Below are 10,121 nucleotides of genomic sequence, written 5' to 3' on the forward strand. Positions count from 1 at the left end.
AGAGGCTTGGGGTAAGTTGGTTACTGCGTGTAAAGTACCTAGCACCGTGTCCGGCACACATTAGATGCCTAAACTTGTTTTTGCTCCTGCTGCCACTACCGTCACCATTACCGTCAGCAGCCAAGGCCACACCAACCAAGGCAACTTCTGGCCCAGGTGTCCCAAGGCTGGGCCCTGCCTCGTTTGCATTTATCTTACACCAGGAGTCGGTCCTTGGGGGGGATCCTTGAGGACTTCTGATTATCTTTTTGGTCAGTATAAGGGTGTGGCAAATGGGAGGGGCCAAAGGGTGTTCTTCCTCCTCCACACCATGACTCCCAGACCTCTTCCCAAGCCACTTCCTCTCCACTGCAGCCCAGCACACACCACCATGGCCACTCTAAACTCAGGCACCAAGATGAGAAGGCTGAAGACTGGCCTACCAGGTCCCGTCTGGTAGGGAAGGACTCTGTCAGACTGCACCAGAGCCAAGCCTTGAGGCTTAGCTGGACAAGGGCTCTTACTCTGAGCTGTTACAGGCACTGCAGGCCATCAGTGAAAGCAAAGGAGACACAGGGTCTGCTCTCTGGCCACCAACCCTTAGAGTGAGTAGGAGTGACCAAAGCCTCTTGCTCATGGAAGGAAGCTGTCAGACCTAACTTCCTAAAGCTCAATGTTAAACCATTCTTAATCCACCCACGACCCACAGTCCGGTTATTGTCCAACCCAATACGAGTCAGGGAAGCTCAATACAATGTGAGGGACCGCAGGCTGGCGAGCACCGTGTCTCTCATGAAGGGACCTGGATGTCTAAGTTCCAGCCCACGCAGCGGTGGCTACCACGCAAATAGCAACACTATTTAACAGTCAACCCTGCAGTGGGCTCCGTGGCACCGAACATTCAGATTTCTCTTGTTATTTTAGAGAACAGGGAAGAACGGGCTCTTACCACATCCACCTCTGTCGCCCCCATCTCCCTAAATTGGTATTATGCCCCAGGAGCAACTCCACCTTACTCCTCTCAGGACCTTTGCATAGCCCTCGCCACACACGCCTACCTCCTCCATGGCTGTCCTCTGGCTTTTCTGCTTAAAACTTCCTCTTCCGACCTAATACTTCATATTCCCTCCTGACTAATCTCCTCCCCATAGTGTCTGCTGCTGTCCTACACCGCGCACAGCTTCTCTGCATTGTTTTCTATGGTTTTCTTAATCGATATTTCCCACACATGTGGAAGTCAAGAGACCAACTTGCGACTGTTCTCTTTTCTTCCACGATGTGGGTTTAGGGATCAAAATCAGGGTTTTATCCCTTGAGGTGTGTTCTTGGCCCCTTTTGTTCTATTGGTTTTGTGTTTCTTTTAGGTAGGTTTCAGGTAGCCCAGGCTGGCCTCAAACTCAGGACACAGATGAAGGCGGCCATGGATTCCTGAGCACCCTGCCTGTTTCCTAGGCTGAGGTTACAGGTGTGGACCACTAAGTCCCCTTCACTATTCCTGTCTCCCAACCTCACACTCGAGTGGGCCCCAGAACGGTGGGAAAGGTGAGGGGTGGAGGCTGCACTGCTAGGTAACTCACCTTCCACAACTCTCATGAGAGCATCATCACCCAGTAAGTTTAAAAACCAAAGCTAGGCTGGGCGGTGGGCGTACGCCTTCAGTCCCAGAGGCAGGCAGAGCTCTGTGAGTTCAAGGCCAGCCTGTTCTACAGAGTGAATTCCATGACAGCTAGGGCCATGAGGAGAGAGAGAGAGAGAGAGAGAGAGAGAGAGAGAGAGAGAGAGAGAGAGAGAGAGAGAGAGAGACCCAGCCTCAAAAACCCAAGACAAAAACAAACAAAAAAATCCAATCCGGGGGCTTTCGAGATGATTCACGGAAGGCACTTGTTGCCAAATCCTGACCTGAGGTCTACTCCCGGGTTGCGCATGGTAAAAGGAGAGAACTGATCCCCAGAAGAACTGACTCCACATGTATACCACAGCACATGCCCCATGCCCCCATACAGAGTTTAGAGAAAACTCAAAGCTCGACATTATGGCACAAGCCTGTAGAAACAACACTTGAGAAGCACAGGCAGAAGGATCAGAAGGCGTCTGAGGTCAGCCTGGGCCGCATGAAACCCTGTACTTAACTAGAAATAGTGCTGAGAAGATACAGAGCTCACTAGAGAAAGCACTTGCTGTGCAAGCACAAGGACTTCAGTTCCATCCCCAGAACCCACATTAAGAAAAGCGAACTCCTGAATCCCAGATGTGGAGAGGCAGGGACAGAACTGACCCCTGGAGCTGATGGCCATCCCACCTAACCTACTTGTGGAATCCTGGCCACTGAGGGGTTGGGGAGTGGACTGTGCCTAAGGAATGACAGCCCCATGTCTTCACATGCGAGTGCTAGCACTCATGCATGCACACCTGCACGCATCAGTGTACATGAGAATAATAAATATCAAATGCATAGTGCCAGCATTTGGGTTTTGCCAACCCTCGGATCCATCGCTGTGGGTCCACACACACATGCATGCCTCTAGCCTGACGAGGAGGAGACTGGTTTAGAACAAGGTACCTTAGAGAAGGATCCTCAGCTAGAACAAAGGGTGCCAGCTGTCGGACATAATCACACCAACTCTGTCACACCTGCCTCCTCCCTAAGACCTGCAGGAAGCAAAGGGGCCAGCAGAGGCTCCTCTGCCTCCCATTCCCAAGGGTTTCTGCTCTTCTGCCTGTCGGTTCTACAGAGAGATTCCATCATGGCCTGGGAAGTGAACACCGGCAAAAAGCAAATGCTACAGGGGCTTCGACATGGTGTGCCTGGGGAACACAAGCTGGCTGTGGCATTCACACCGTTGGCCAGTTATCGGGTCCCCCAAAAATGTCCCAAGCTGCCCCTCTTCATTCTTTGGTCAAAGCCCGGAATGAAAGCGGACATTTCCACTGCAGCGCTCGCTGCCTATAAACCAAAGGCTGGCTTCGGGTTCCTTGTGGAGCCTTCGCAGGGCCCTGAAGAGCCAGGGCTGGGTGTCAGGGCTGCTTTGGCTGTCTTGAGTGACGGATCAAGGGAGGATCTGAGTGAGGCCTCCTGTTGAAACAGGTCTTGGGAAAAAAAAATGTAGGTGGAGCCTCACAGTCAGGTGCTGGAAGGAACCATGAGGGACCAAGGGCCCCAGGAGGACCCTGGGCGCAATAGAAGGGGAAGCATGTGGCTACCCGGGCCGGCCAGGGGTGCTCGATGCTTCCAGAGCCTCGGCCACTTAATAACTTGCATAAGGAAGAAGAAGGGGAGCAAAAGCAAATAATTGTATTATGTAAGTGGGCTGAGCAGAGGCAGGGAATCCCCCACATGTACACTTGAGCCTGAACCACACAAATGCTGAGTGAAAGCTCCCCGTACTTGACTCTAACTTTTCTTGACAAGACACTTCAAACACACGAGGGTAAAGGGAGGCTATAATAAGCCTTCCCCGCCCAGCTGCAACCGTTCCCAGCTCATGGCCAATCTGGCTCCGGCTCTCACTCCCTCCCACGCCTCCACTCCCCCCCCCCACCCCGGCCAAGCGCTGCAAGGCACATGCTGGACACCCCAACAGTCCACTCACGGGGATTTCAGAATGTACGTCCTACAGATAAGGGCCGGGTCATGAGACCGTGATCACATCTGAAAAACTCACAAGACTGCACACACCCAGATCGCTTTGTTATTTTGGTGGAGCTGGGACCAGAGAAACTCCAGGCCCAGCATGGCAGTCAACCTCATGGCCCAAAAGCAACTGGAAGCTGCTGCAGGAGTTCCCCATAGGAGGTGCACTGGACGAAGAGGCTGGGACATCTGCCTGTCTGTCATTTCACGGACAGACCACAGGTAGCACAGGCTCTGGAAGAGTCACTTGGTGACTCTAGCTTCTCTCTATCTAGTTTCCCCAGATAATAAATAGTGACCTCGCTATCCCATGGAGTGGACCAAGGAATCAAAGCTCTTACCCAACAGAGCTCCCAGAATAGTGCTCCCTCGTATGGTCAATTCAGTCAATAGTGTCACAGCGCATGTTTTACACACCAGGCATTGCCAGGAGGTGAGCGTGGATCACCTTGGCAACATAACAAACTCGGAATCCACCTGCTCTGTTTGGCTGGGAGGTGTAGCTCTCTCCATCTTGCCCCTTCTCAGGTCTCAGGTCGTCTGTATATCTAGAAATAAACTCAAGCCAGAGGAGAGAAGGATTTCTGGTGGTTAGATAAAAGCCAGCATTCCTCAGGAACTTGTGAAACCGGTTCCCATGGGTCAAAAGAAGTCATTTCCCTTACCTCTGGCGAAAGGGACTATGGATACCTTCGGCTCCCATCAGCATATCGAGACCCAGGCTGGTTTCCAGGCTCCCTCAGTATCACAAGTACATCCAAGTACACACTAGTATCCTGACCCTTCCTTACAACCCACGCTGATTTCTCTACCCCACAAACTCTCACTCTATCTCTTGCTGTCTTGCCATTCTCACGCCTCCCTCCCTCTCTCCCTCTCGCTCTCTCGCTCTGCTCTGTTCTGATTAGTCTACTTCCTTTTCTCTCTGCTCTGGACTCTGCAAAAGCTCTGCCCCATGCCCAACCTAAAGCATCTCTGACAGTGGCCATGATGCCACAGCATCCCGTACTGTTTCCCTATTGTGTGAATGAGGTACTAAATACAGCTCCCAATGCTTTGCCTATCAAATAACCCAAAAAAGAAATGCTGTGCCCACTTCCCCCCCTGGCCTTTGCCTCCTAAAGAGGACCTGCAGTGAAGAGTATCAGTCTGCAGGGATCTCATTGGTTTGGGGGTTTTGTTTGCTTTGTTTTTTTTTCCAGACAGTGTAGCCCTGGCTGTCCTGGAACCCACTCTGTGGACCAGGCTGGCCTTGAACTCATGGAGATCCACCTGCCTCTGCCTCCCAAGCACTAGGATGAAAGGCATGGGCCACCACCCACCGCCGGGCTTCAGTGATCTCTTTTGTAAAATGAGTTCAATGAAGTTAGTTACGTCATCAGACTACTGATACTGTTAACTGAGGACGAGCAGAGCACTTAGCCAAGCACCTGGCCGCAAGTCCGCGCTGCTTAAATGTTAGCAACTCTGATTATTATTACTTTACAAGCTTTAAAGAAGTGTGAGCTCGGAGAACAGAAATCCACCCTATTCCATCCAGTGACAACAACATTGCCTCTGTGGCAAGTTCATTCTAACCTCCTGGCTCTGCACTTGATGTTCCCTCTGCCTGGAACTGCCCCTCAAGTTCCCCCCACCCCCAACTCCTGGCATAGGTGATGCCCTTGCTCATTCAGGTTTTACCTCACATGCCTTTCCCTCCCTCAGCTCGGGAGGCCATTCCTGATCACCCAGGCTATATCAATCACCCCCTCCCTACCACTCAGCCCTCCCCACCAGCTCTCTGGCCGTTTACCCTGCCATTTCTCCCTGATGTAAAACCATCTGAAAGTAGCATGAACTGGTTTGTTTTTTTAACTTCTAATCAAACGAACAAAACCCTGAAACTACCTGGTTTTAGTCTCCCCAGGTAGTCTGCAAGCCCTAAGAGAGCAAGGATCTTATCTGAGCCAGACCTGAGTCTGTAATCACAGAACTTGGGAGGAGTAACAGAAGCCCTAGAGTTCAAGGCCAGCCTGGGCTACAGTGCAAGAGAAAAAAACTGAGAATAAACCCTGCCTGGCTCATGCACTGTCAAATCCTCCAGTACCTAGAAAAAACCCTGGCACATGGAAGATGCCCAGTAAAACTGGTCAACTTCGTAAGATAAGAACAGTCACTCGGGCCTGACCCAGAGCTGACTGCAGCCCAGCAGGCCAGGATCTTATAGACATCTCATTCAATCTCCACCAACCACTGAGATAGAGACAGAAGTCGAATGGTCAACATTTCATAGAAGGAAAAGCTCCACGAGTATCTCATATGTTAGTGGTTATACGGGATTTAAATCCAGAGCTGCCATCTATGCCCCCTTTCAAGTATTTCCCAGTTCTTGCAAATATGAGGACCGGTACTCCCTACTGGTGCTCCCCCATGAGTCCCCAGCCCCACACCTGCTGTGGTGGACTCCTCCTTTTCTGGGCAGATTTTTCTCTTCATTCCAAGCAGTTAAGCCTCTCATCCCAAAGCCAGACATTTCCAAGCTGGTACCTGCCTTATAACTCCCCTGTATTTTTTCCTGTTATCTCCGATGGCCAGGGTAGCTCCTGCTGTGAGGAACTTTGGATTTCAAAGCAGCAACAACGGACCCTGCCCTTAAAAGTCCGATACACTTTTTCTCTCAACAGCTACCCCAAAGGAAGGTCCTGGTACCATTCTGATGTTCAGATCCAGAAACGGAAGCCCAGGAGAACATGTGCCATACCCAAGGGAGTGCATGAGACCCTGTCTCAGCACACGAACAGGAGCTTGGTCCCCACGCTTTCCTTTTTAAGGAAGGGATAGGAGGAGGAGGAAGAAGAAGAAAACAGTTGATATAAGCACAAATTGATAGACGTAACACACATACACACACACACACACACACACACAGAAGCATACAGCCAAATTACCAAGGCCAAGGGCATCTCCATTTTGTTCTCTTTGGTGCTCTAAAAGCTGACAGTAGACACTTATTACCCTTGGTCTAGATGAGCGGTTATCACAAGGGTTTGAGACTGGTGTGGAAGGCGGTACTTACTGCTTTCTTTCTATACCTCTGTAGTGCTTGGCATGTTACGGTGAGCTTATCTGCCTTGAATTTTTATCTGCCTGGTTTTTGAGAGAGGGCATCTCATATAGCACAGGCTAGCCTTGATCCTCCTGGCCAGCTCTACTGCCAAGTGTACAACAGCACGATCATTTTGCATAAATTCAACCACACATACACACAGAAGGAGGGAGAGACAGACAGACAGACTATGGCCACAACAAGCCTTTAAAAAATTAGCATTACAGATTCCCTCTCATTCTAGTAGCTGAAAACAAAAACCAGAGAAAATGATATTGTACTCTTTTATTAAAATGTAAGTACATTTAATTTAGCCTTCGCAAGATATTAAGCCTAAGCCTGAAAAACACAGACAAATACGTTTCACAGCAGAAAAGATCAGCGATCACAGCACATTCCATTCTTGATTTACCGCCTAACAACTGCAACATCTGAACGCCAGGCTCACCGTTAACTCTTAGACCATTCTCCCCGAAAGGTTTAAAAACCATTTGCTGTTGTCACTACAAGGGAGATAGCCCAGGATCTGTTTTAAGTCAGTGCCTTAATACTACAGATTGAAAAACAAAAACCAACAAAAAGCAAACAAAAACTTAAATGTGATGGCATCATTAATTTGATTAAGACCAGTTTGCCCACCTCGAATAAAATTGCAAGCACAGGTTTACCCTGACACAGGGTAAACCTCACAGAGACCCGGCACAATCCTTTCCAACCTCTGCCCTGGTGTGGTGGTGGTGGTGGTGGTGGTGGTGGTGGTGGTGGTGGTGGGTGCAAGCACGCGTGTGCGTGTGTTGCCTTCCCACACCGGATATTCTCATGCACTGAGAGTGCAGCTTTTCAGAAAGCAATTATTAACCAGCTTGTCTTTGGCAGGTTAAAGACCACAGAAATGAGTCGCCTGAAAGCCAGGCCTCCCTGACACATCTGTAGCCACAGCAGTCTGGCCAAATTCCCACTGTCTTCTCTGGGGCATATGGAGCACATATACACATGTATATCCCATGTGCATGCGTGCTGGCCTAAAAGAAACAACCGGACCTTGTCGGGAAAGCCTCTCTCCACAGCTAGGTTCATGCCTGAAATCCCAGGAGTTGCAGACACAAGGATGAGAAGTTCAAAGTTATCCTTGGCTACCTAGTGAACATAGGGCAACCTAGGTTACTTGAGACCCTGTCTTGAAACAGACAGAAAAGGCCACCTTCAGGGGATGGGGAAACCTCCAGCTTGGGTTCAATGATGTGCCGCTTCTGTAACAGGACAGCTCCGCCCTCCCCTCGGATCAACTGGATTTGAGAAGACTTTTGAGTTACTGCCTTGGGCAACCTGGTCACAGTTAGCCGATGTGCCGTGATGGCGACTACTAAGTCAAGGAGGAGAAAGAGGAGGAAGTGTTCGGATGGGGCAAGCTGAGTGTACAGTGCCCAATGTCCGTCAGGGGACATCAAGGAAATAGAAGTTCCATGTCTGGAATGGAGGTGAGGGAGATAGTGTCTTTGAGACGCAGAGTCCAGAGCTCTACACTGGGGTCCAGGGTTTATGTCAGCTGTAGAGTAAGTGTTTAACATGTATGAAGCCCTGGACTCCATCCGCAGTATATGATGATGATGATGATGATGATGGTGGTGGTGGTGGTGGTGATGATGATGATGATGATGATGACGACGACGACGACGACGACAACAACAACAATAAATATCGAACTGGAGTGAAATATACTGCCTTAGAGGAGAAGGGCATGCACAAGAGTTGCTGATGGCAACTGCAGGTCAGCAGTGCCTCTTTGGGTCCTTATACTAAAACGCGTTCATATTAAAATGATTTAAACTTTGCTGAGTAAACTTTTAAGGATGGGGGACACTTAACCTTGCACTCTGCCCTATAGGTACAAACAGAATCAGAAATGGCTTACTGCAGAAAAAAAGAGGGGTACATTCATCAAGTGCTTGGGGCCCTGTGCTTAAGCACCAACTATCTCCCCGAGTCAGAACAATCCTGGCGTAGAAGTCCTATGACTACCATTTCGCAGATGGGACACTGAGGCTGGGAGCAAAAGTGTGGGGGAGCTCAGGGCTGTCATGTCACAGCCCACAGTCAGGCAGCCTCTGGGCCAGATGGAGAACACTGAAGAACAATCATAATACATACAAACTGCTACTCAGTGAAGGATGGCTCAGCCTGGTGCCCAGCAAATCAGCACACCCTGACCAAGGTAATACTGCTATTGTCCCGTTTTTATAAACGGGAAACCTAAGTCTGGCAGAAGGGAAAGCCAACTGGACTCAGTGTTGAATTGGCCCAGTGGGTAGACCAAGGCTACAGTCAGAACCCTGCTCAGAGAGGGTCTCTAAGCTCCCCAGAAACGCTGAATAAATGACAGCATTTACCGACTACTGTGTGCCAGCGGCTGTGCTAAGCACTTGACACGGGGTGCTCTTATACATCTTCCAAACAATTCGATGAGGTGGCTTCCATTGAAATCTCCACTTTATATTTACGCATAGAAAGGGAAACTAAGGCACAGAGGGGTAAAGGTAGTAGCCCAAGGTCACACAGCTTGCTGGTGCATGGCAAAACCTAAAATTGAACGTGAGTCTCTCTGCTTCACAAGCACAAGCTCTTATCAAAATGATCGCAGTTAACAGCAGCTACTCTGCATTGAGTGTTAACTATGGACTCGGGTCTTTACATGCACACGGTCAACTAATTGGCAATCTATAGTACCTTCACCTCATTCCTCCAGGAACCAACAATAATGCGAACCCGTAATAAGTATCTTCAATGTGAAACGCCTTATTCACCAGATCTCAACACCTCAGAACAATCACCAGCAAAGGACAATTCCTCCTTCCTGGTTTTACCGAAGGCAAAAACGAGGTTCGGCGCGGTTTTCCCAGACCGCAGCTCCAGAGTGGCAGAGCTGGGACGTGCACCCACGTCTCCCGGACTCTAAGCTCTTCCTCACCGTGCCAGGTTGCACGTCTGGAAAGTTGAGCCATGAGGGCACGAGTCCCGCCGGGTACAGAGGGCGTGAGTCCCCGCGCTGCCGCCCCCCACAGCCGATGCCCACACCCGGCCGTCCGCCTGGTCACCCCGCCTGCGCTGACCCTCGGGGTCCGAGCAGCTACCAAATCACCACCACCCTTGCCCGAGACTGCTCCTGCATCAGGAGCCACGTACCTGGGCGTCCCAGCTGCACGCCCCGCGGGCTCCTCGACCGCGGCGTTCAGCACAGCGCGGCTCGCTAGAGACGCCGCCAGCTCCAGTGGCCCGAGTGACTTCCAGGCTGCCCACTTCCAAGCCGCTTCGCGCGAGGCCTCGTGGGAACTGTAGTTTCTCCCTAAGAAGCAGCGCACTGAAGAGAGCCTGGCGCGCGGGGCCTGCCGGGAATCGTAGGCACGCCACCGCACCACCTTCTGGGAA

General features: G+C 50.6%; 1 protein-coding gene across 2 annotated transcripts in view; it reads right to left on the reverse strand.

Moving 5' to 3' along the window:
- Sipa1l3 (signal-induced proliferation-associated 1 like 3) overlaps positions 1–9,974 on the reverse strand; it is a 206,769-nt gene extending 196,795 nt beyond the window's left edge. For both annotated transcript variants that reach the window (XM_087653687.1, XM_087653676.1), the window contains exon 1: positions 9,879–9,974. The gene's annotated coding sequence lies outside the window, so the exon portion shown is untranslated. The remainder of the gene's footprint in view (positions 1–9,878) is intronic.
- Positions 9,975–10,121: the final 147 nt, after the last annotated feature.

Source organism: Rattus norvegicus, chromosome 1 (genome assembly GCF_021556685.1).
Source record: "Rattus norvegicus strain SHRSP/BbbUtx chromosome 1, alternate assembly SHRSP_T2T, whole genome shotgun sequence".
NCBI lineage: Eukaryota > Metazoa > Chordata > Mammalia > Rodentia > Muridae > Rattus > Rattus norvegicus.